The sequence below is a fragment of the Opisthocomus hoazin genome, chromosome 2, assembly GCF_030867145.1.
Source record: "Opisthocomus hoazin isolate bOpiHoa1 chromosome 2, bOpiHoa1.hap1, whole genome shotgun sequence".
In the NCBI taxonomy this organism is placed as follows: domain Eukaryota; kingdom Metazoa; phylum Chordata; class Aves; order Opisthocomiformes; family Opisthocomidae; genus Opisthocomus; species Opisthocomus hoazin.
The window spans coordinates 55,300,684-55,325,977 of record NC_134415.1 but is presented as its reverse complement, the minus strand read 5'-3'; the positions used below and the strand labels follow the sequence as shown (position 1 = coordinate 55,325,977).

Genomic DNA, 25,294 nt, shown 5'->3' with positions numbered 1-25,294 from the left:
CGGTAAAGAAACTGTTTGCAGACAAGTCATCACCAGAAAAAGAGGAAAAATTCAGCAAATAAATTATTGACTGCTAGTGATTTGCCCATAACTAGTATATGTTCTACCTTGTCGTCTTTTTCAAAAACAAGCATTTACATTGTGATGCAGTTATCTGTGCTTCTACCAACCTGTGCATATGCTCACACTGAAACAGGACAACCTTCAAGGAAGGTGGGTGGTTACCAGGTACTCGTAGGAGTTTTATGTTGCTGGAAGGCATTTCCTGGCTCTTTCAGCTTCTTTTCTCTCTGTTAGTGTCCTTGAACAGATTTGTACACTTCAACTCAAAAGCATTACACGATTAACATGCTTAAAACTGTTTCTGTTCATCTTGAAGTAAAGCAGATGCTTAGGCTTATGCATATAAATAATCCTTGCACTTTGCACAGGTCTGATGTTAAACAGATGCAAAATGTTTACAGGCCAAGGGTCTCAAAACATTTAAACTAAGTTGTCTGAGCGATCATTGCCATTAGAGTAAGTGGTCAGAAACTCCCTTAGCAGTGTTTAATGCAGCATTCCTACTTTCTTGTGCATAAATGAAGCAAATGTCACTGGAATTTAGTGCAAGGCTGCTATGTTTTCCCTTGGATCCAGAGCTGCAATTGTGGCTTGTGTGGAAACTAGCTTGCTTGGGCGGTCATCACAGCAGATGTGGCTTCAGCTTCTGGGTGCTGAACTGTGTCTGTATCATAGCCCATGCTGCCACGTCCATACCTGTGCTGATGCTGGGGCTGAAGCCTGCTTGCTTATGTCCAAGGGAGCTGCAGCCATCACTGGATTGCAGAGGTGAGAGACTTTCTGTGCAGAATGCTTGAGGTTGCCCGTAAATATCTGGGCAACCTGGCTTACTAAAATTATTCTTTTACATGCCTCTGTCTCTTCTATTTATAAACCTGTCTCTACAAACAAGTGGGATTACCATTTCTACCCCAGAAGCTGCAGCTATCTTTCCTTTGCATTAATGACAAACATTCTAGAAGTCAAGAGTGAATTAGTTTGCCAAATGCAAATTAGTTTGCCAAATGCAAAAAGCTTTTTGCATTAGCTGGTATAATTAGCAGAGCTCAACAGATGGTGAAAGCAGATGAGGCCAGCTGAGGACCTGCTCCAATGAGTTTTTCAGAAACCCAGAAAGCAAGCTGCTGGTGTGCTGCATCTTCTCTGCTCAGGGATTCTCCAGCACACAGCGATTATCTGTCTGGCCTCACGTGGCTTGAAAGAGAACTATTTGCATAAACGAGAGAAAGTATCAGCTATCCCAAATATCCTTTGTCTTGGTTTAGGCTACAACTTAATCTTAGATGTTACACTAATGCCAACTGGGCTAATTACAGAAAATGCCTTTCCTGCAAAAACCAAACAAATTCCACATTACTATAGGAGCAAGTCCATATTCATTGAAACCTGGCCTCTTGGTCGATTCCTGAGTTATTCACATTCTTGACAGAATTCTGCCTTTTAAATGAAAAACCTCCAAGGCTGCACAGCATTTGCAGGTGAGCAGGCCGGGTAGTTTCATCCAGGTGGACAGCTGCACTCCTGCGTATTCAGTCCTCTGTCTCCTCTGCACGTGCTTGCACTGGCTGAGCTGTGAACTGAGGGAAACACAAACCCTTCCACATTTGTGAACTCTGCAGAGATTCACCCTTTTCCCTCCAGCTGGAAAGGGCAGCAAAGTCTTCCATTTTCAGAGCTGTTACTGAAAAAGCAGCGAGTGGGCTTGAGCCTGCTGAGCTGTGTCAGCCCCCATGGAGGCTGCCCTGGGTTGCCTCTGCCACCCGTGGTGAGCTGGGGTGTGGGGGGCCATGTGGGTGATGGAGGGGTGTGCTGAGACTGCGCCTCCTACCTTGCTTGGTACCGTTTGCTCCTGAAGACAAGCTCAGATGTCCACCTCAGGGAGCACTGGCACAGCCACATTGTCTGGTGTCTCCATTCACTGCAATTCCCAAATGGCACCATGTCCCACAGTGCCTTGCTGACACAGAAAGGCTCTTGCTACATATTTCAGGCAGGATTTGGATTTCTGTGATGCTGAGATCCCAGACTCTAATAGATCTTTACCCAGGCTTATTTGCTAAAACTTTTGACTCAAGTACAAATCTCTTGGTTTGGGTGGGGTTTTTTTCCGCTAGCTGCTGTGTCTTGCTAGTGGAATTTACCATATCTCAGGAACAGCTGCTGCCCCGTGTGAGAATTGCATGTGTAGTTAACTAGTCAGTGTTCAAGTCAGCCATTGATTCATAGCCCAGAAAAGGCCTTTGAAATGTGCACTCAGGGCACAGGTGGCATTCAATGTGCAAGGCTAGCTAAGCTCAACGCCCCGCTGCACGACTGCTGCTGTTGCACTGCAGGCCCTGTCCTTGAGGAGGCCCCTCAGGAAGGGGAGAACCAAAGCCAAAGGGGGACAACGAAGCAGTGATACTCCAGCAACAGGGGCAGCATTCAGAGCAATGAGGGAACAGTGGAAAGTGAGGGGAGGAGAAAGTTACCAATGGCTGCTTGTTTCAGCGCGGAGCCAACAGGCTGCAACAGGCAGCAATATATTGAATGTGTGGTGTTACAGATGTAGCTTACCTTCAGCTGTCCGAAACCCTGTTATCCTATGACTCCTTCTTTATAATATGATGCTTTGTTTTTAAAAGCCTCTCCCAGCTTGTAGCAGTCACATTCTGGGAGGAAATATTCCAGCAGTGGTGAAAGAACGTTTTCTGGAGACCCCCACAGCCAAGGGCTGAGACTGGCTCCAATGCTGTCGTGTAATTTGGTTTCCCACTTCAGTTCTGGGCTACGGTCCCCACCTTGCACATGGCTGCTTAAATCTCGGCCTGCTCCCTGGCTCCCAACCGGGGCGCAGTGATGACTTTGCTCTGCAACAAAACCCAGGTGCAGTTCTGCAGGGGGCCGCCCCATACCCAGTGTGGAAGAGCAGGCACCAGGTTGCCCCAAAGAGCTCTCCAACACCGTCCCCACCGTAGCACCACCAGGGTATGCAGCCCACAGCATTTTGCTGCGGAAGTCCCATTCAGATGACCAGTTAAACCCTGTCTTCCCCTCATTTCGAACACAACAAACTGACGACAACGCAGGTCACTGGAGCAGGTACGTCCAGCAGCAGAGGTGTAGCCTGAGATTTCGGAGCAGGGTCTGTGCTGGCCCCCCGCACCCTGCTCAGCGACGGGGCTGTGCAGCAGTGTGCCATCATGGGTGTCTGGGCAGAGGCACCTGCCAGTCTCCTGTGCGAAGCCTGCCTGCATGGTTTGCCTTTCTTTGAATTGCACTTTCGCTTGTTTAGTCTCTTGCAGAATTTTTTTCCCAGAAAATGTGATGTTTATTTTTCCCAGTGCCTGCAGAAACCGTCATGTGTTACCTGCCCCTCCACAGCAGGCAAGAACTGTAATGTGTATCGTGTCCCCCCCCTTTTTTTTCCCCTTTAATTTTTGGCTTTGTTTCCGCAGCAGAGGACCTGTTATCGGTTGTTGTGAAAATACGGACCTCCTTCAGCAACACAGCAAAACATAGACGGGGAGAGAAGTCTCTCTCTCCAGAGAGAAGACCCAGAGAAGTCCGGCTGAGAAGACAGGACTGGAGCAAAACCCCTGGCCAGGTGAGAGGCAGCAGTACAGAAAGAACAGAGGACGGTGAGCGAAGACACCGTGCAGAAGTGCTGTACGGTCAGTCACCCTCCAGCTGCGCGGGGGGGGGGGGGGTACCCCCGGCCTGCGCCCCCCCACCCCCAGCAGGACAACCGGCCGTCACAGCTCCATGGCCGGCGGCCCGCTGCTGCGCCCCGGCGAACCCGGGGAGAAGCTCTCCGACGGGGCCAGGTGAGCGCAGGGGCGGGCCAGGGCGCGGCCAGGCCCGGGTCCGAGGCGGCGGGGGGCGGAGGGCCGGCGCCCGCCTCCGCAGGGCCGCCCCGCTGCAGTCTCCCGGCAGCCCGGGAGGAGGAGACGGCGGGGCGCGCAGGAGGCAGCGGGGCAGCCCCGCGGAGACGGACGCCGGGCGGGCGGCAGCTCCGCGCCCCGCCGCTCCCGCCGCCCGCGCCCCCCCCCGGCCCCATGGCGGGGCCCGCCGCCCCCCGCGCCCCGCCGCGGCCCTGGGCCGCCCTGCTGCTCCTGGCCGCCCTGCTGCCCGCCGCCGCGCCAGGTAGGCAGCCGCTCCGCGGGGTGCGCGGCGGGGAGGTGGGGGGCTGTGGCGGGGTGACGGGCGCTGCCTGCCGCCGCCCGGCCCGGGGTCGGGCATCGCGGGGAGGACTCCTCGGCGGAGGCACCTGCCGCTGCCCCGTCGGCGTGGCGGAGCCGGGGCAGGCGGACCGGCCGCGGCAGAGCTGCCCTCCCCTAGGCTGGGGAGGGGGTCTGCAGAGCCCGGCACCGACGGTCTGGGGGACCCCCGCGGCTCTCGGACCCCGGGACCCTCCGCAGCTCGGCGGGGCTGCGGCCCCCGGGGACGCGGACCGAGGGTGGCGGAGGGGCTTCTTCCTTCTGGCCGTTAGCCCGCGTGTGCCTGACCCCCGCCGGCACCGGGTGCGGGTCCCTCTGTCCCATCAGGCCCGGCTGGAAGGCCCTAAGCAGCCCCTCCTCGAGGGGTGCTGCAGGTGCCTGGCTGGCAGAGCGGCAGCGGAGTGCGTTTGCCGGCGGCTGGGCGGCTTTGCTGGCAGGTGCCCGTGTACCCAGGGCTGTCTCTCTTGCTGGGAGGTGCTGTGCCTGGCCAGGGTAAGCCGGGATCACTCTGCTGCCAGTGGGTTTGCAGTGGCGGTGCTCTGGGGTGGTGGGGAATGGAGGGGGAACCGGCTCTGTGGTCCCTGCGGCTGCCCGCTGGCCAGCGAGTGGAGACGGAGGGAAGGGAGCAGTGGAATTTCTATGCTGAGAGCAGGGCTGACATCCGTGGGAAATGCCGTAGCCTCCACGGACAAGCGTTAGCTGTGAGCACAGACAGGCTTCTGCTGTCTGAAGGGAATCTAAAGGAGCCTGAAACTTTGTGGCAGTTACATCCAAAATTTTCAGCACAGTCCTTCATTTGCACTCCCACACCAGTGTGCTGTAAACCCAAGCCAGTTTCTGAACAAACCCAAATGTCTTGGCAGAGCACTGTGCGCTTCCCCGCTACGGCCCTCGGGGGACAAAAAACCTGCTCGAGAGGGAGCACTGCGCTGTGAGCCCCTGGAGGGGCTGCGCGGGGCTCGGCTGTGGGCTGTGTGCGTGCTCCTCGGCCCCGGCGGTGTGCTGGCCACGCTGAGTGGGCACCGCTTTCCTCCTCCGGTCTGGAGAGTGGTTTGTAAGCCGCTAAACCCAGACTGCAGCCTGAAGAAGTGCAGTCTCAGGCAGGAGGACTAGTGGGTGCTGGAGTACTTTCTCAAGGGTTAAAAGCTATTGCTGAGCGCCTTTGCTGCCCTTGTCCCTGCTTCCACATCCTGTAGCTGTGTTTGAAATGGTCCCTCCCGTTCTCCTTTCCTCGCCTTTCCAGCATGCTCTGTCTAGGTGACCTGTCCCAGACGCGCTTTGTGCTTTGGAGCCGTTGACTGCGGGCTGTGTCTGGGAGATGAGGGGTGGGGTGGGTGCTGCTTTGGCTCAGCAGAGTGGCTCTGACAAAGGAAGTGAAAGAGCCCTTCATTTTTTGTCCTTGGGAAGAATGAAAAGATTTTTTTCCCCAGTGAGGGTCTGGCATCGGGCTGGTGCTGTCATTGACTTTGCTTCTGTTTATCAAAATGGAAAGTCAGCATGGGTCCTGTGCCCGGGATTCCTATGTGTAGTCTGCTGGGCCAAGAGAATGTAAGAAAAGGGTGTTGTGCTGGAGCCAGTTTGGGGGCAGATCCCATTTGTGTCTTGTCAAGAGAGGTTTTTGTCACTTGCTGCTAGATCAGTCGTGTGGAAGAATACCTGAAAGAAGCACATAGTGACAGCGGAAAGCAGCCCTCCTGGAGAAACCCTCCTTGGCTGCTCTGATACAAACAATATTCAAGCACCACCTGTGGCTACTGGGAGAAATTTGGGGGGAACGTGAAGAAGAGGCTGAGCTCAGAACAAGAGCCTTGCTGACAACAGCACTCACTCTCAATTTTCCCTCCTTGTCTAAACTGTGTGACATGAACAGAGAAAGCAGAAGGATCTTCAAGGGAACTTTCCACTTCATTTAGCTCTAGGAAATGTATCTTCTCAGCTATTTAGGACAAAGCTGTAATGGTCTTAACTGTATAGCTCTGTACCAGCCTCTGGGTGTGTCAGAGGTATGAAAGTCCTTGTGCTGTCCAAGTCTGCAATTCCAGCTCTTCAGACAGTGCATGGACCGAGGCTGGCTGGATACGTGGTTAAGAAGATGCTTTCAGAAGCTGGGCTATACAGAGAGAAAACAGAGGGGGGCTGAGTAGATGATGGAGCGAAATAAAGACGTGGCATGCTTTCTCTCTGCCTGCAGAGGGCATGGGATCTTGTCTATATGACCCAGTGCATTGAGCGAGTGTTCATATGCCCCAAAAATACAGCTCCCTCCTCAGACACAGTCAGTGCTCAAGTGACAGTGACGTTTCTCAGGCAGGACACTGAAATGGTAAATGTGGCTTCTGAGCCTGAAGATAACTGAGGTTGGACTTCATGTCTGCTGCAAGTTGTCTGTAGCCATCTGCAGGTGGTCGATTATCTTCAGATCAGTGAAGCAAAGCAGTATTTTCACCAGGCTCCATTTCTGGTGCTCTCCTAGGACCCATGGTTTCTCCAGCTATGTCGCTGTGTCTCGCAGCTCACTCCATCACTGGGGAAGTGCTCAGGAGTATGGCTAAGGTGGCACTGGAATGTGCTGGCAGGCATTGGGTGTCTTGAATTTACACTGCTGGAGCTCAGGTATAACTGAGACTGGAACCTTTTCCTGGCCAAAGACCTCAGTGAGCCTGTGTTTGGTAGCCTCAGTGTGATCCCAAGTGTTCAAAAAACAGCAAAATTAGCACCTTTTTTTTCCCCCTAGTTTTGAAACATCAAGATCTACTGATGTTGTTTAACTTGAGTTACCTGTCTTCATAAATTAGTTTTCCTGAATTCCACCCTCACCTGCCCACGCAAACCATTTGTAACTGGGTGCACGCGTGTTGCGTGTCACGGGAACAGCTATAGCCTGGTGCTGTATGTGATTTCTGCCGAGGGGCAAGAGGGAGTGGGGGTGTTTAGCCGTGCCTCCCGCAGACCGCCGATGTGCTCAGCAGGTGAAGTGGTCCCTTCAGCGGAGGGAATGGCGTGGGCATGGATGTGCCTTGCTCTCGGGAAGCTCCGTGCCACTGGTTCCTCCCCGAAGCCGCAGGCATGCCGCCCTCTCGTGCGGCCTGGAGAAGGCAGTCCCAGCCCTGCAGACCCTGCGCTGGGCCCTCGGGCGGGTGCCCGTGCTCCCTGTTGTGCTTTGCGCTCCCCCACATCACCGCTTGTCTTTCTGTTTTACAGCCCCGTGAAGCAGCAGCGGTTTCACTGGTGTTGCACTACAGGGTCGCGTTCATTCCTTTGAGTGCAGTTGAAACTTTGTGTGCTTGGAAGGAGGAGTGTTTTTGTTATTCCCCAAGATGTGAGGTCGCTTCACACCTGCAGCCCGTGCCCCTGTCCAACGCGGGAGGGAGGGATGAACCGCTGAGTTGTGAGGCAGTGAGATCCAGAGGGGAGCAGCAGATCTTGAAGCTGGGTAGATCCTTTCCCTCTGGCTCATGAGGAGCCCAAGTAGTTTGCTTGCATGCGGGCTGAGAACTTGTGTTCTGGCTACATTTGCACCGACACCATAGCCTCTGAGGGGTGGTATGGCTTACATTTTCAGGGCAATAGAGGAGTGATGGGTCTCCTGAAGAAATGGGAGGTCGTCTGGAAGATGCTCCACCATGCGTGACCCAGTATAAAGCCTTTGAAATTCCATTTATGTTTTCTTATATGTGTTTGCTATACTGCCGCTTACTCTGCTGCACTCTTGGCTGCAAAACCTACAGTCTGCGTTGAATGTTCACAAACTGCAATGCCAAAATAAGCACTGCCAAGATCAAGACAGTGGCTTAAAAGGCACAGGGTTTAAAAAACAAGAACTGCTGAGATCTTTTGCTTTGCTGTCTGTTCTCTGAGTCTCGGGACACACGTTGCTAAGCTTTGCTCCACACCCTGGATGTCTAGGGATTTAGAGGGATGGTGTGGATTAGTCTGCATCCCCACTGTCTGCCTCTTACCAAAGAGGCATTTAGACCAGCAAGGGGATTTTGCACTGACTCTGTACCTGGCTAGATGATGGACTCCTGATGCTCTGATCCGAGCTCTTGCATTTATTCTTACTTGCAGGCACCAGCAGTGTTTGCCTGCAGCACCTCCTTAGTTGGATTCATTTCTTTTCGGGATGTGCAAGCACCTGAAAAGTGTCAGGTTTCCCCAGTTCCTCTTTAAACTTCAGACAAGCTTGTAATGAAAAGGAGCTGTTTCTAAAGTGGACCACACAGTTGAGTGCTTAACTACTATACTGGTAGCAGAGTTAACAAGAGCAACATCAGCATTTACGCGGTGGCTCCTTCGTTGCATGGTCTTGTCTTGCCTGGGGAGATGGGAGATTGTGCTGATAGCTCACATGCCTCTGGTCCCCACCAAGAGCTGTGCGTGCTGCTGGGCTTCCTCTGCCTCCTTCGTCGTGGAGGGGATCTTGGCACCCACCTCTCTCCAGGACTCTCGTCCTGTGTCCTGCCCTCCTAAGGCACGCGGCTTCTGCCTTTCTGACACACGTAGCTCTGCAGACGCTGGTTCTTCCTCCCCAGTTCCCTGGGGCTGCTCTCTGGGATGTAACGTAAGGTCTTCTCCCCTCCTCTGGCCCTTAGTTTCTGCAGATGTGTGTTCAAGCTTCAGCCTATTTTGTACAGTTCACAGCGTTTTCAGAGTGGGTAAAATCTGTAGGTTATATCGTACATTTCCCGAGCAGCGGTCACCGTACCTCACTCTCATCGAACTTGTAACCCCCAGCCCCCTGTCTGCTCTTCATAAATGACATCCGTGCTGTGGGACGCGGGAGCCCTGCCCAGTCAGGGTGCGTTCCCGGGCTGTGCGCACCCCCGTGCTGCGATGAAGGCTGACCGTGCTTCAGTGCCTCTGAAATCGGTCTCTGTGTGGCTCCATTTTGGTGTAGGGGCTTGCATTTGGCAGAGGTAGTCTATATTTAAAGCAAATAGCCCCAAGGAGTGGAGAAACAAAGGAAGGTGGAAGAAACGCCCAAGTCACATAAAAATTGTGTGCTCTAAACAGAGAGTTTTTCCTAAACGAAGGGACTACTGTTAGTTACATCAGATGAAATCCTGAGACCCTGTTGCGAGGAAGGCAGTCCAAGCTGCTTCTCGCCCTGGAGGAAAACCTAAAAGGTACATCTAGATTTAACTATGTACGTATCAGAAAGCGATCTGGAGAAGTGTGCGTTTTAAATCGCCCCTCTTCAGTGAGTAATTTGATCATCAAATCAGCCCTTCATTAAACAGAGCAAATTGGCCTTTAAGGACTGTGCAGCGCAGCTATTTCACTATTACTCAGTCATCAAGTCCTCTTGGGCATCTCGCAATGGTCCAGGTTCCAGCAAATCTTTCCGACTGTTGTATTCTTCTGGCGTTAAACTGATTATTTTTCCACTGGAGGAGCTGGTCATTCTTAATATGTACATCTGCTGTAAAATAAGAGGCAACTCGTCAAATGGTGATTTGTCGTCATGTTTACTGTATAGTTGGCTGCAATATTTTGGCTGGAATTTTTCTTTATGAAAAAGTGCAGAACTGCTAGAGCTGTAATGTTTGTTTTTCCTTGTCTCTAAAAAGAAGTCAAAAATAAGGGAAATTGAATAGTCAGCGTAATTTTTTGTGGTTCTCTGTAATGAAGTGCTTTATCCCTCCTCTCAGGATGGCATCCTTGGAAGTGTGTGCGTGGTGAGAAGGGACTGAGACGGTAACAGGCAACAACCACTGAGTTGACCTCAAAACTCCTGCAGCATCAAGCAGCAGACGCGACTGGCAAACCCCGGTGCCATGGCAGGCGGCTTGTGATGTCCCGTGCCCAGCCCCAGCCCTGCAGCCCGCCTGGGCAGCCCTTGCAGAACCCCGTGCCCAGCCCAAGCCAAACCTGAACCAGTGAGCCCTGGGGCTTTGCCCTCTGGCCCCTGCTGTCCTGCAGCAGGAGCAGCCGGGCCTCGTCTTTTCGGCCTCGGGAAGCCGGCGTTTTAGGTCTGCTTGTGCCGCTGAGGTCCTTGGGCCAGAGCATCCCGGCATGCAGGCTGCGGCCAGAGAGATGGAGGGCTGGATTTAGGTGCTGTTATTCCTGCTGGATAGTATCTTGCTTCATGTGGCCGCCCCACTGAAATACCAAACAGCGTCAGAATCCGTCCCTGCGTGAACAGTGGAGCTGCACTTTTGCATAGTCCGAATGCCTTTCGCTTTCATCACCTTTTGAAGCTGTGCCGAGTTTGGTGACACAGTTGTGTGGTCTTTACTGTCGAATGCTTTGCAGGTGGCCCCGCAGCTCGCGCACGGAGAGGCTGTAGCAGCATGAAGCTGGCGGGGGTCCAGGGGGCTTGGCAGAAGGCTTGCAGCACTTTGCAGGGGTGGGTGCTCTGGGTTGGGTGTTCGCAGCCTGACTGTCTGTCAGCTGAGCTTCATGTTGGCTTCACTCCTCACTGTGCCGTCGGTTTGACGTGTCTGGTCTCCCAAAGTAAATGTGTTATAAACAATTTAAGAGTGAGTAACAGTGATTGAAAGGTTCCATCTGGCTCGGCTGGGTGGAGACTTCAGCTTGATTTCAGTATTTTTAGTATACCTATTTGGTAAGTGTCTGAGGTCTTATTACCAAGAGGTGGGCTGGGGATCACAAGACCTTGTTTCATTGTTTGTCCGAGACAAACTTCAAAAGTGACATCTCACATTTCCTGGGCTCCATTGGCCCTGTTTTAAAAATGAGTTGAATGCTTTTTCCACACCGTGGTGCTGGAGAACTGCCCAACCTAAGCTGCTGTTCTCTTCCACTTTAAACTTTCTAAACAAGACGTAATGACTGAAATCTTTTGTGAGATGCTCAGTAGTATTTGTCAAACCTCAATAATAGACTGTTGGTTTTGTACTGTCGTCACATGTAGCATCCCTGCAAAGCAGTAAGCTGACTGTCCCCTGAAGTGAAGAGGGGCGTGTGGGCTCAAGTTCAGCTCCACAACTCGGGACACGGGTTCCGATGTTGTCCATGTCGTAGACTCCGTCTTGTCTATTGTGTATCGGGCTGTGATCTGTGATAAGCTTACACATATGCTTATCTGCTGTGTGTGGTGGTACTTCTGCAGTCACTGGACACAGCTGAGGGAAGTATATGCACATTATTTTGCTGGATCGAACCTGCAAACTGATGTGGCTCAGTGTCTGCCTCTCCAGTCTGGGGATGTTAATCCAGCTGCACCACGGGGAGGTGCTTGAGGATAAATTCAGCTTGGTGGCCAGGTTATGTTTCTCTGGTGAAAGAAACTGTGAGCACAGGCTTGGAGAGCCTGAAAATGTAGACTATTCCAGCTTTCCATGTATTCCAGTCAGCAAACTTCAGAGTCTGCTTGGGACCATTTAAAAAGTGATTTTAATTCTTGCTTTTTATCAACTTCTGTGTTCCTTGTTTTGGGAGTGAAATGATTTACTATCAATCTAGATACTTTCTATGTTGTAGGATCTTAGGGCAGCTTTGGTGATGCTGGAGCCCTACTCCTGAATGTCAGGTCCAAAGCTGTATGTGTGCAAAAGAGTAGGGAAGAGATGTGCTTGGAGTGCGTGGCTGTAAAGACCTGAATATCTTTTCCTGCAATGACTCACTAAGAAGTTCCTGAATGGCGTCCGTCCCTTGAAGTGTCTGGTGCTTGCAGACACAGAAGAAATTGTCCGCTTTCTAAAGAAACAAAGGCAACAGAAAATGAAATTAAACAGAAAAATAAGGTATTCTGTGACAGTACAGCAACACTGTTGAAAATCTAGAAAGTCTAAACCTTAAACAGCAATATTAGCAAGCCAAATTTTCTTGTTAGGTGTGTATAGTAATGTATTTTTTGTGTTTGCAATGTGATGATTTCTGTGCCAGGGTGCTGAGTTCCCATTCTTCACTCTTAATGGCTACCAGAAGTCAAGCTGGTCCTCTGAGAACATGACTGCATGCTTAAATCGGTGTTGGAGGACCGGCAGCTCAGCAGGCACCGTGTGCATCTTTGTGAAAGCCCTTCCAGTCAGGGTTGGAGCCTAGTGGGTTTCAGCTTCTGAGTGCAAGGTGATATCTGTTTGTTGCTACGAGATGTCTCGGACCGGAGGTGCTCCTCAGCTGCCCTCCCAGCAGTTCAGTCCCAGTGCAGGACGTGCCATGCCCTTGGAAGTGCTGGTTGCTGAAGGCCAGACACCTCCACAAACACACTCACTTTCCTCTGCAAAAACATCTGTTTAAATTACCCCGGGGGAGGAATGATGAGTGGTATGAGAATCTGTGGGGTTCTGGTCATGTTTGGTACTGTGCTGGGCAGGTCGGGCTGGAAACCTGCAGGTGATGATGTGATGTGGGAATGGGAGTAAGTGTGAAACCTTGGAGGGGTAAAATAGATTTCAGACCACCACTTTAGTAAAGTTAAAAGAGAATTGGCTTTGTATTGGATTAAGTCTTTCCTTGTGGTGGTGACAAGCCAGCTGTCCTACGTTGTGCTAGCACAGGGCAGTTGTAGCTGTGCAGGAAGGGTGGTGTGGGGGAGCATGTCTGGGAGAGGATGGTTTCCGCACTCCCTGTTGGGAATGGAGCAAAGCATCCGTTGGTGTATCTTGCAGCAGTGGGGAGGGAGAAGAATAGACAAGAGAAAACAAGGGGTTTTTTTCTAGCACCAGCAGGGAGAGAGGAAGGATGTCAGCCCGGTGGAGAGAGCTGAAGTGAGAGCTCAGATAACTGATGGACCTCAGAGTCTGGAGGGGGGATAAGCATCAGAGTAGCTGATGAGGTAGTATGGGTGTTTCTGAAAGAAAGTGGTGTGCCTGATGAGAAGGGGGATTATTTTTAGCATGTTCGCACCATTCTGCCTGTTGCTTTCCTTGTGGAGAAGCAAGTTTTTTCTCAAGGCTGGAGCTTTGCAGAACAAGCTGCTAATAACTGCAGTAAGGGTGGCAGAAACAGACCCTGTGAATCCAAATGTGAGAGCCTCCATAGAATTAGCCGTAGGATTTGCAATATTTTTGACAATGAGAAAGCAACCGTTTGGCTTTTTCAGCAAAAGGGGCCTCTTGCAAATATATATTTTAAGCTGCTTGTCCTGTATAAATATATATTTAAAGAAAACCAAAACCCTTTTGTTACAGTTACAAGCAGTTCCTGTGAAAACTGAGAAGGCAAATAGTGAAACTTTGAAATGTCTGTAGGAGCTTTTGAGTAATTTGGGGTCCCTTTGTATGGAAGGAGATCACTGTGTTTCAGGAAGCTTTGTTGCTTTAACAAAATGTTTGTGCTACTGAACGGTAGCAGATGGCTGACCCAGAAGATGATAGCGAGTTGCTTAAGCTACTTGTGAAGCAGTGCAGATTTCTTTGCCTTGCTAGTAGCAGCCAGCCTTGGTTTGAGGGATCCAAGCTAGGGCTTTCTCTCTGCTGTCACTGCAGGGCTGCTTCCCCAGCGTTGGCCATGCAGAACATCCAGATCCAGGCTGCCCAGAATTCTGAGTAACAACTCCTTGTGTGCCATGCAGGTGTAGTTGAAGCCCTGTGACAGTAGAAGATGTTACTGTCATAGATGTAAGGGTTAGTTTTCAGCAGGAGCTCGTTATAGGGACTGGCCAGCATTGGTGACAGGATGTTCAGAGCTCTCAAGCAAAGTGGGCAGTGCCGGATGTGTATTTTGGTACTTGAAAGCTTCGTTCCTCTGAGCTGCAGCTCAGAGGGTCACCTAGCAGCAGTCAGAAAGTGTACTGTATCAGTACACTCTTTCACTTCATCTCTCTTTCCAAATCTCCCACTTTGGGTGTTCAAACCATGCCACATGAGTAACACAAAACAGGATTCCATGCACATTGGTAATGTGTGGCTCTGGCAGGCTCCTAGCTATGGCATGTTAAAGAATATGGAGGTCTACCGTGGTCCTTCCTGAGGCTTGCTCTCCTGATTTTTGCAGAGGCTTTGTTGACCTGAGGGGTTGATTTTCTTGCCTAGATGTCCCTCTTGCTGTATATCCCACTGGTTAGGGATGCTCTGTGCTGCGTGGGGAGAAGCCAAAAGTTTTGTACCTCAGTGTTGGAGGCCAAACCATCAGTTGCTTTGTAGATATTTGTATTTTCGGTTCTAGATGTCGCTGGGCTAAACCAAGGAAGATGGCGTGGATTCTCTTTTACAAGCCTGCAGAGCTGCGAGTGCATCTTTTTGACACGTTCAGCCAATTTTCAAGGGTGTTAATTGGATAAAATCTTTGACTGTCCCAGGTTGTAGTTGAAGGGCCATGATGTGTAAACTGGTGTGGTGATTGCAAGTGGCTGCTGCCATTTGCATCAGTCACATCTGCTCAGCTATGATAGGACTAGTTATAGTGTGATGAGTAATACAGCCCAGGGCTTTGATTGAAGACATTGCTTTGAATATGACTGCAGAGATTTGCTTTTTGAAAATGAAATGAGGTCATTTATCAGTAATGAAGATCCGTGCCTATCCATTTCTTATCTGAGCCCAGCCTGGTGCAGAGCTCCTAAGAATAGTGATAATACTGTTCTGAACATTTCCTTGGCATGCGTTTTATCTGGTATCTATGCGTTTTGCACTCTGCGAGACTTGGAGTGTGTGCCACCAGCTTCCTTTCCAGGGTACAAAAGCTGCATAAGTATTTTTTGAAAGATCTTTTACAGCAAATAATGTGGAGTAACATTATTTAGAAAAATCAGGGCTGGTGTTATTTCAAGACATGAATTGTGAACAGTTTTATATTACTGGTAGATAAATAATGTTTTAGTGGTTTTTATTTGCGTTTTTCATGAAGAAGAAGCAAAGACTGTGTTATTTTAGGATGTACTTTTTCCAATCCCTGCAAAGAAACTTAATCTCTGAGAGCTGCTAATGAAAGAGCAGAGACTAATGTTGAGACAGTGTTTTGTTCTTAACAAACCTATACCTTGGGAAACTCTCTAACTTTTCTGATTTATGAAAGGTTTGCAACGTGAAATAAAAATGGAGAGTTTTAACTTTTTTTTTTTACCTGCATGATGAAGCTTGAATTCCTACTCTCTGACTTTCTGAGTTTGAGGCATTTTTGGCAGTTTCTAGTGGAAAGTTGAACGTGCGCTTCAATGAGGGATGGAATGGAAAGACTTTACACAAACATGTGAATCTCCAGTAGATTAAAAATCTGTGCTGCTTTATGGGGCAAGGGAACAGGTTTAGATATATTGAGGTGGTTTTGGAGAGAGGTGTAAACCAACCCCCCCCACATGCAAGTAATCCACAGCCCTTAAGAAAGATGGTTTGGTGAAGGCTGTGATACACATAAAGGAGTGAACCAAAAGCAGAGCCACACCATCCAGATTGGCAACACTTTGGATCCAGAGCTAATGTTTGCTTCAGAAGTGTCTCACTGACCCTGGTTTTCTTTCTTTTTTTTTTTTTTTGTTTGTTTGTATGTGTGTAAAAATCAGTTTTCTGGGATTTTGAAAATCCCAGGTATCTAAAGAACAGCTGAAGCCATGGGTTTTTGGCTAGCTGTGGCTTGGTTTACGCTTATCTCTGTTTCCGCAAATGACTGATGTAATCCATGTGGTGGGTGTTAAAGCGCCTGGGATGAATGGGTTTTTCAGAGGCTCTGTAGAGTGGGGCTGTAAAGGTGAAGGTGGCTAAGAGTTGTCAGTTCCCCCCGCAACCTGACACCCCAAAACAATGCAGGGAAGGTTAGCATTTGTCTCCTGCTTTGAGGATCTGCCATAAAATGTCACAGCAGCCAAGAGCTGAGCGAGATTTGGAAGGAAATTAGGTGTTTGAATAGGAATATTTCATTACAAATATAATTCACGTATAAAGTGAGTAGTATGAACAAAGCATATAAAGCTTTGTGCTTTATGGTTGTGGGTAACCACGGCTTGCTGAGGTTGGAGTGAAAGCTGGTGCAGAAAGAACTGTGCTGTCTGCTGTGACTTCCCATAAGCCTAGTCCATATCTCCCATCAGGATAATTATGAACAATGCTTTCTTCAGCCTTTGAATGAGCAGGGCCTCATTCTTCACTTGACTGCCTCTGTAGCATGCCACTGATTTTAACGATTTTGCACTAACTTGAAAGCAGAGCAATGGAATGAAGATTTAGGTTTGTAAGAAGTAATCCAGGTGCAGATCATAAAGATGCTGCCACGGTTTAGTTAGCCTGCTAATGAGCAGTGCAATTTTAATAGGTGTGCCTTCCTCCCCAGAGCTGTATGGCCATACTTGCAGGAAGCAGGACGGAGGCAGGCTGACAGCAGCGCACGCTCTGGCTCCAACTTGTGTCCCCTGCCAAGCCACTTCAAAGCTAGCTCGGGACACGAGGAGGGGAGCAGCAGTGGCGGGGATGCATGACAGCCTAGAAACAATACCCTCTCTTTTTTTAAATACTCTCTTTACTGCCTCGCCTGCAGGCATGCTTTGAGGCCCGCCTCGAGGGGATTAGGCTGGCTCACCTGCAAGCCCTCTGTACCGGGGTGAGAATGAATGTGGGTGGGCTGCAGTGCAGTGCCTCCCAGACCCAGGTCCCACATCCAGGCAGGCCAGAGAGGCATCACGCAAGCTCCATGCCAGTGTCAATGCTGGAGAGAAGACACCTGTGGGCTTGTGTGCCTGCACAGCTGGGTCACCCATCCTGTCTAGCCGCACCTGTGTGGGCATTAGCTGTGGGTGGAGAAGTGTCAGCTTCATCTTCAATGTAAAGAAAGCTCTGCATACGTTCCCTCGTGTGGGAATCTCTAAAGAAAGCTTTCCCTCAGTGGCAGCTTCACAGAGTATGAGAAAGCCACTGAGATTAAGTCAGACTGAGCAAATATTTTTGTCTTATTCCATGTTTTCATGAAACCATCAGAAATTTCAGATAAACAGAGCAGCGCTAGCAGATGATGTCCTTTCTTCCTACTGCCATGGTGGATTTTACCATGTGTGTTTGTACCAGGGGTCAGTTCTTTCTCGCAGAAACACATGTAGAGATTATGGCTCAGAAGTGACAGCTCTCAGCATGAGAGTGAGTATATTTTACAAGAGGGATAATATCCATCCTGATGCAAGCTTTGTGTTGCTGCCTTCTGCTGTTATCGTGGACAAAATTGCGGAGTTCTTAGAGGAGAATGAGAGTGTTGCTGCTCATCATGGGTTGTGCAGCCAGAATCCTCCCTGAGCTCCAGGGAGCCCTTCCAGTAGCCCCACACCCCTGACAGCCTTTGAACTGTTTGGGGGACAAGCAGCAGACTGGGGCAGCAGAAAGCAAAGGGGAGCTCCGCTTTCCATGGGCTTGCAGTGGGAGGGCCCATTGAAACCCATGGGTTTTCCTTGGGTACCAGTGGCAGATGGATCCTGCCCATGCAGGCAGATAAGCTCATGCATGTGTACCCTTGGGTCTGCCCTGAGGAGCTGTGGAATCGCTCAGGGGGATCCTGCTGCCTTGGGAATCTCAGGGGATCGTTTCTTCTCCTACCTTCTCCTGCGCTCGGGGAGAATGATGTGAAGTGGGCTTAAAGCCACTTTCTCTCCACTAAGGAAAGTGTTACCTCTTGTGGTGCCAATGGGCTGCTTTAACATCGATTAAACTGTGCATCCAGGGCCAATGCAGATGGAGGCCCCAGGCTTTGTAGAGGTGGCTGTAAGAAGTGTGTAAGGATGGTGCACTCGTGCAGGTGGAAGTCAGGGATGTCCCAGGAGAGAGGTGGCTTCCAAGTATTCAGCACTGTGTGGCAGATTTCTCTTCTGTGGTGTCTACCTTTTCTCTTGAATGGACAGTGTATTTTCAATGTCTGATTTGACAGCAAAATATGCATTAAAAAGCAGTATGAGTCAATGACCCTGGTTTTAAAGAGGAGACCAACCAAAAATGTAGGTCTGTTAGCTTTGTGGCAATGCTATGTTTGCTCCTTAGTTTCCTGATGTGGTTTTGACGTACTGCGTGCTTCATTTTAGACTGTCAGAAACACAGAGGCTACCTCACTTTTGAGTAAATAATGTGAATATGAAAACAAGAACAAATCAGAGGTGAAAATAGTGTGGAGACTACAGTCATGAACACAGCATGGAAAGACACCAGCTTTGAAGGGGTGTGTTTTGTTTCAATGTCTTGCGACAGCATGAGTTGCTCAGTGCGGGTTCGCATTCTGATTTTCTCAGGCAGGTTTCCTTCCCGCCCCTGAAATTCTGACTAGGGCTAGAGAACAGCCTATGCAAGGTTTATCTAGAAGAAAACAAGCTCAGCTAACTTTATCCTGTACTTTTGTCATGTTTGTGATTACAGTCAGATTTAATTCAGACTTCATCAGTTAGCACCCTTAGGCTCTGATTTATCTGAGAAACAGGGTTTAAGATGTTGTAAGTTGATATTTGTGCTATTTCTGCAATTGAATATCCACTGAAGCCAAGAAGAGGGAGTTTCTTGCCCACTGGGAAGGGTCTGAGCATCACAGCGTCAGCCACCAGCTGGGACAGCCAAGAGTCCTGCGGGCCAGTGTAGTGTCAGCACTGGGAAACCTCAGGTGCACCTCGGGGGAGAAGCACTAATATTGCCTCCTTCCTGAGGATGAGGGACGGGGGGATGTGTGTGGAGTAATCGGCTGGGGTCAGTGGCTTTACCAGGCCCATTGACAGCTCATGCTGTTCCTCTTTGTTGTGAGGATGGTGTAAAAGAAATAGGTTAGCCTTTCTATAAACTGTTTTTTCAGTTAAATCATTGAGTCTGCCTTCTTGCAAACCAAATTTCTGGTGACAGGCTTGATAAAGGAGAGGTTCCCAGTGAAGTCAGGGAGCTTTGGGTCAAACCTGGAGTACCACAGAGGTCTAGTTCCTCTTTACTCCCTTCCATTTTTAAGCCCGGAAAAGTTAGACTTAACGTCAGTAAACAAAGATTAAAAGGATAGCTGTGTATAGTATTTGAGTGAGTTTCAAATGTATAGGTTTGACATTTATTTGTTATCAAAAGCTTAAAGGCTGTAAGCCCAATTCTGCCGATGGTGCTGCCTAATCCAGCTGTGCTCTTGACCTGTGACAGTTCGCTGGGTTCTTGAGGAATAGATGGAGTCAGAGCTGTGGCTCTGTCCTGCATGGGAAGACGAATCCTTATGTTGTCAGTCATTTTGGCAGTACCTCTGGCCAATACAGCTGTGTCGAAGAGAACGATACACCCAAAATAAAATTGTTTTTGCCAGATGAAGGGCTTTGAAGACTTCAAATGTAAGCAAGATAAAAATATCAAGACCTTGAAAAATGCATTGGAGAGAATGCCAAAGGAAAATCAGAAAGCGCAGTTCTAGCAAGAAAAACAGAGTAATACTAGTGTGAGTTAGTACTAGACAGGCAGGTGGAGGAGATGTGTCTGGACAAAGGGGTAGTTTGAGTGGCAGGTTTAAAAGCCACTTTCCAATGCTGCTTTTGAAACAGCCGGTTTTAAAAACACTTCCGAAATGGGTCTGCCAAATGTGCAGCTTTTTCCATTTTTTGTTTATTAGGGAGTGGAGAATAATTAAATTTTTTATGACATACAAAGTACATTCTTCACTAAATGTCGTTCCATTTTCTCTTAGCAATTGAAGATTTTATTGTAGAAGGGTTACAGCTCTACGTACCGTACCTGGTTTTACAGCCTATGCCATATCCATCCATCTCACTGTCTTATGCTTGAAAGTTTTCAGGAGGCCTGGTGCTGGAATGGGTTTCATGTTTTATTCTCCCAGAAGCGGCTGCTGAGTCGAACAGCAGGCTGTAGTTCTCCAGGAACTGAAACAGTGGCCTGATGCAAACCATGTGTTTTGGAGCCGGGGCCATGCGCGTTGTGTGGGTGGCAGCCGGGAGCGCCAGGGGCTGAAGCCGTGCAGCCAGGAGAGCTCGCAGCCCCCCTGCTACATTCTTTTTGGACTGTCGGGGTGGGGGTTTTGTAGTCTCAATGGACCCGAAGGAGCAATGACTTGGTTGCCTCTCCCTCTTCCTCCAGAGTGGGGGTACGTTTCAAAATAAGCTGGAGACAGGGGGTGCTACCAGAGTTTCAGCTGGGAGTGCACCAAAGAGCTTTGGATGAAGTCTTGAATCAAAGAACTCAAAGCGTCTGGTGAGGGATATTTTTAAGAGCTCGTGAGAAAAACATCAGTCTCCAAGTGATGATCATAAGTGAGAAATACATGCTGTAGTGACACAGTTAAGTAAAATAAAGCAAAAGGGCTTTTTCTTAAGGCATAGCTCTCCACAGCATCTCTTGAGAAGAGTGTGGAAAGGGAAAGATGGAAAATACAAGCTTTCCTTTTTCTGAAATTATAACAGAGGTGAATCTGGGAGCTGTATGGCTCAGAATGGATGGCTTTTGCTGTTACTTCTCTGGGCCCAGCATGTTTCCATGAATTTTTTGTTGCTTGGTTATGCATGCTGCAAAGCACAACTTTCTGACGCTCAGTTCTCCCCTGCGAAGTGTCATGTTTTTAGCCCCTTGTCACACTGGCTGTTTGTGAGGCATTATTAATGTCTTTTGTAGCTGTCATGGTGCAGGTAACCAGAGGTGGGTTTTAATCCATGCCTGTGTTTCTGTGCTTGGCACATCATTGTTTTTGTGTGGGAGTCTTGGCTGAGAAGCCTTTCCCAAGGAATATGCTCCAGATGGGCATACTGATACAGATGAAGCTTTTCCATCTCCTGCAATGGCAGCTCAAGCCAAGCAGTCGGACCTACAAGGCAGCAGATTCAGAGGGCAGCTCTGTCCTCATGGCAACCAGGAAGAGGAGGACATCTTGCCAAGGAGTGTGCAAACCTGTCATCTCTGCCTCGCATGTGGTTGCTGTGACCATGCCCTTCATTGTTTTAATGCTGGTGTTCTTAGTAGTGCTCACCTGCCTGATGAGCAACATGGTCACTGATTTCTTCTTGCAGTTTAAAGCTTTTGGCTGTATAAATACACTAGAAGAGTTAGGGGAGCAGCATCATGATTGGAAGCAAGATACCAAGAGCACAGTCTTCAGGGACAACTGGCACACAGTTAAAACCCAATAAATCAATGGAAAGGAGTGCCTTCTCTGTCACCACGTGCAAGTCAGTTCCAGGTCCCTGTAGGGCACAGCATGGAAAAGCAATCTGACACCTTCTGTGCTTGTCCCTTGGGATCCAGCTTGGTTCTGCAAGCTCAGAGATGCACTCATTGTTAATCATGACATAATCGTGTTCAGGTTGAGATACAGACCATCTTTGGTAAGCCTGAAAAGCTATAATCTTTAAGCAGAGAATTTCCGGAGGAAAAAGGGCAAATCTCCCAAAAAATTACCAAGGAGAGAAATGAAGAGATTTAGAGTCACTAATAGCAAATATGATGAAGGGCATAACTAAATAATTTGTATATAACTACCACCATACAACACAAAGGAGAGGACCAACTCTTTAAGTGGAAAACTATTTTTGGAACCCATGAGAAGACTTAGGATTTTATACAACACATAGGTTATCTGTGGAACTTACTGTCAGCAGATAATATGGAATCAAAACATGAGCAGTGGAACAGGAAAGATATTTTTGTAACTTCCTGAATACGTTGCATTGCCTAGGAGGTCTAAGGAGTAGAGTGTTGTATAGAGTAGAAGACTCTTGGTAACTCCTCAGAAAGTACATGGATTCAATAAGAAGTGCTCTTTGCAAAGATTTTGCCTGTGCTGCTTGTGGTAATTCCGGCATCCATTTGGCCTTACGTTTTCATAGTGCCTCAGTCGCAGGGTGCTGTGATGTTTCTCCTTTCTTCTGGCTCCGAGGGCATGTTTTCTAGATCTCTTACTATGTTTATAACTCTCCTCTTGACTTTCCTCAGTGGGCCTGTATCTTTCTTAAAACATAATGGCAAGCTATGGGACACAGTTCTTACAGCAGTGAGCTTTTGCTGCACAGTAGAGTAGAATAATCTCCAACTGATCCAGCCAGAATTCTATTGATTTTTTGGGATGACATCGCATTGTTATTTTGGTTAATCTGTGAACAACTACAACCATCAGATCCTTGTCTTGAATACTACTGCTTTGCATTATATTCTCCATTTGATGTTTGCTACTTTGTGGTGTCTTTTTTTGATTTTTCCAATGTGTGTTATCTGTTCTAAATTTAATCTGATTCATATATCAGTGTTTTATATCCATGTAGATATAACTGTAGGGAAATGTTAAGCCTGCAAGCACCTGCATATTACTAGAATGTCTTTATTATTATATATATGTCTTATTTTTCACAAGTATTAGTGTTAAAAAGCCTTACACAATAGAAATAAAGGCAACTCCAAGTTAAAGTTGCAGTCTTGTCCCCGTGGCAGTGCTGAAGTCTGTCCCAGAGGAGCTGGGAATGTGGAGTCCTCTGCCTGCATTAGAGTGAACAGTCCAGCACCGTTTCTGCAGCATTGCTTGTGGAAGCCTGTTCATGTGGTCGGTTAGTTAAGTAAAAAGTCAGTTGAGGGTAAATGTTGGATTGTTATGATTTATGGACCAGCTATCAGGCTGTTTTTCATAGTCTGGAGTAGTATTTGGAATTATTTTTGCTGGTAGATACTGTCATAGTAGAAGTATGTACGTCTGTCGTTTTGGATGTGTCAGGTAAGGCAGGGATGAAGCTATTGTCAGTACAGATGCTGTGGCATCCCACAGAGCTGTACTGGTCGCAGGTCTTCTGCCTTGTCCTCCAAGCTTACTGATGACAAGCCGTTAGGAAAACATCTCGGTTTAGGGCATGTGTTTGACAACAGAGATGTGAAGCTTGCAGAGGAGGACACAGACTAGTTTTGACTTTGAACGTGATTGCTCTGCCATCTGTGTGATGAATGGAGGTGATGACCAGGGTTAGGGTGTGAGAAGCACATCTGCTATAGCAAGTATTTTGAACTAAACTGGTTGCAGCCCCTTTGTCCTTCTGCCTCTGTAGCAGACGTGCTTCTTAATCCCCCAGCTCAGCCTGGTGGTGAGGTTGGCCATGGTCAGGGCATCCGCTCGCCTGCTCTGTCCCTGCAAGGAGCCTTCAAAGGTGATCTCACTCCAATACCACCTTCCCTCCAACTTAGTGAAGAAGCAGGTGTTGGACAACACTCTGGATGGATGCTTGCAGACTAGGGCCACAGCTGCAGTGCGCTCTCACAGCCCTTGCTGAGGGTTTTTACCACCACAGTGGTTTGGCCACCAGAGAAGCCTTGACGGGAAGCACCCAAAGGCGGCAGGTTTGAGAGAGGAGGGTAGCCCAGGCTCGGTGGCTCCCTTCAAAGGGCGCTGATGCAGAAGGAAACCTGTGCGTGGATGTCAGCGGGAGAACGTGAAGCTTTCAATAACTTGCTGTTGGTTGTTCTTAAGTCATGATACATGTATTAATCGTGTAGAAATACTTTGAGTTTGGAAACGTGCTACTCCTACTGTGCTTAGCATTCAGAGGGCTCTTCAAAGGGAGCACTGGAAACTTCTGTTGATGCTGTCAATTTAAAGAATGTCCTCCGGATGCCAGGTAACTCCTCTACAGATGTATAATGAATCGCTTTGCTCAAGTCAGTCATTGCCGTTGGATACTGGTCCTCTGCCCAAAACTCCTGGCTGGAGCCCGGTGAATTATGGCACACTTTCCATTGTGCTTTGCAGGAACTAAAGCGTTCCAGTCCCTGCTTTCTGCGCCAAGCAGAAGTGTGTGGAAATGTGCTGAGCGATTTTTTTTTTTTTTTTTTTTTTTTTTTTCTGCGAGAAACAAAGGATTTGTGTCACTTGCCTCCACTGCTTTAACTGACTGGCTTGTTTCCAGGCGGAGATCAGATGCTGAGTGTATAAAGTAGTGGCATTAAAAAAGTTGATCAGCCCACATGGGGACAAGGTTGACAGAGTGTTTTTAAAATGCTAGGGGACCTACCAACCCAGTAAGCCCGAGGCTGGATTAGTTCTCCCATGTCAGTCCTACTTTCTCTGATCGTATACTTATGCTTTTATACATGTTAACTGCTGCAATGCTACGAAGAGCCCCACCAGACCTAGTACTACGCTGTATGCCATGGCTGGTCTAAGTAAATCATTGAGCCCAGAGTCTTCTGGAGTTAGGGCAGTCAGCACACCTCGGTTTAGAGGGCCACATCAGCACTGTATGAGCTGGCTTACTGACTGCAGGAAATATCTTTGCAGAGTGAACTGTTCTTGGAATGGCCCTGATCCAGCCCTCATTGAAACTGGTGGAATTGCTCCCATCTTCTCAGCAGAGCTTGGATCAAATCATCAACTTAAAAAAAAAAAAAATATATCCAGTAACACTTTGCCAAAGTGACACGGTGCATTAATTTTTGTGTGGAAAACAAGTATCTTCCTGTGGTATTTTGTCTATCCTCTTTCTTCTTTACTTTTCTGCTCATGTGGCTTTGGGACAGCTGTATGGAGACAGGTAACAGTGAGAGTGTGTGAAGGCAAGGAGCAAAGCAGCTGCCCCTGTGTGGATTGCTGGTTGAGAAAGGTGGGATGTTCTCTTTCCTTTGTGCCTCTCAGTTGTGGTAAAAGGCTCTTTTTCTTTTCCTGTTCCTGAATAATGACTGGATTGAAAGCCTTGAGCTGCAGGAAGGACTACAGAGCTTTTAGAAGCCTCACTCTGCTAGTAAAGCTCTGCTTTCTCCTTTTTGAAATACACTCTGTTTTGTAAGCTATCTCGAATCAGGTGAAAAAATAAAATGGTGTATTGGAATAATCCCAACCCTTAAAGTCAATGCACAAAGTGATTTACCTGCTGGAAGATAGTAGAGCACCATGTGGAAAACAATACCCATTGTGGACATGACAAAAGGGTGATCATGTTGCAAAGAATTTTTGAAAACAATAAACTCTTTCCTGGTGAAGGACTGGCCATGATACAGCCCTTAGTACATGAGCACTGCCACATGAGTGCAGGGCTTTCCACCCTGGGCTTCCCTGGTGCCTCCTGCGGGGCAGGCACCCTCCCATCCCTCAGTCTTTCGGCACCCCTGAGCAGATGACTGTCTTGGATTCACAAGTTACCAAACAAGGGCAATTGTAGAGGAGCCCTAGGATGCATTTGCCACGTGTGCTGTGAACTTGAGTGTCCCCACTCGAGCAGTTGCATTTAGGAGAGA

The 25,294-nt window shown here is 48.6% G+C and overlaps 1 protein-coding gene across 1 annotated transcript in view; it reads left to right on the top strand.

Moving 5' to 3' along the window:
* The first annotated feature begins 4,127 nt into the window (after nt 1-4,127).
* The window catches only part of FNDC1 (fibronectin type III domain containing 1), a 76,717-nt gene continuing 55,550 nt past the window's right edge, over nt 4,128-25,294 (top strand). The window contains exon 1 of the mRNA XM_075413724.1: nt 4,128-4,188. The gene's annotated coding sequence lies outside the window, so the exon portion shown is untranslated. The remainder of the gene's footprint in view (nt 4,189-25,294) is intronic.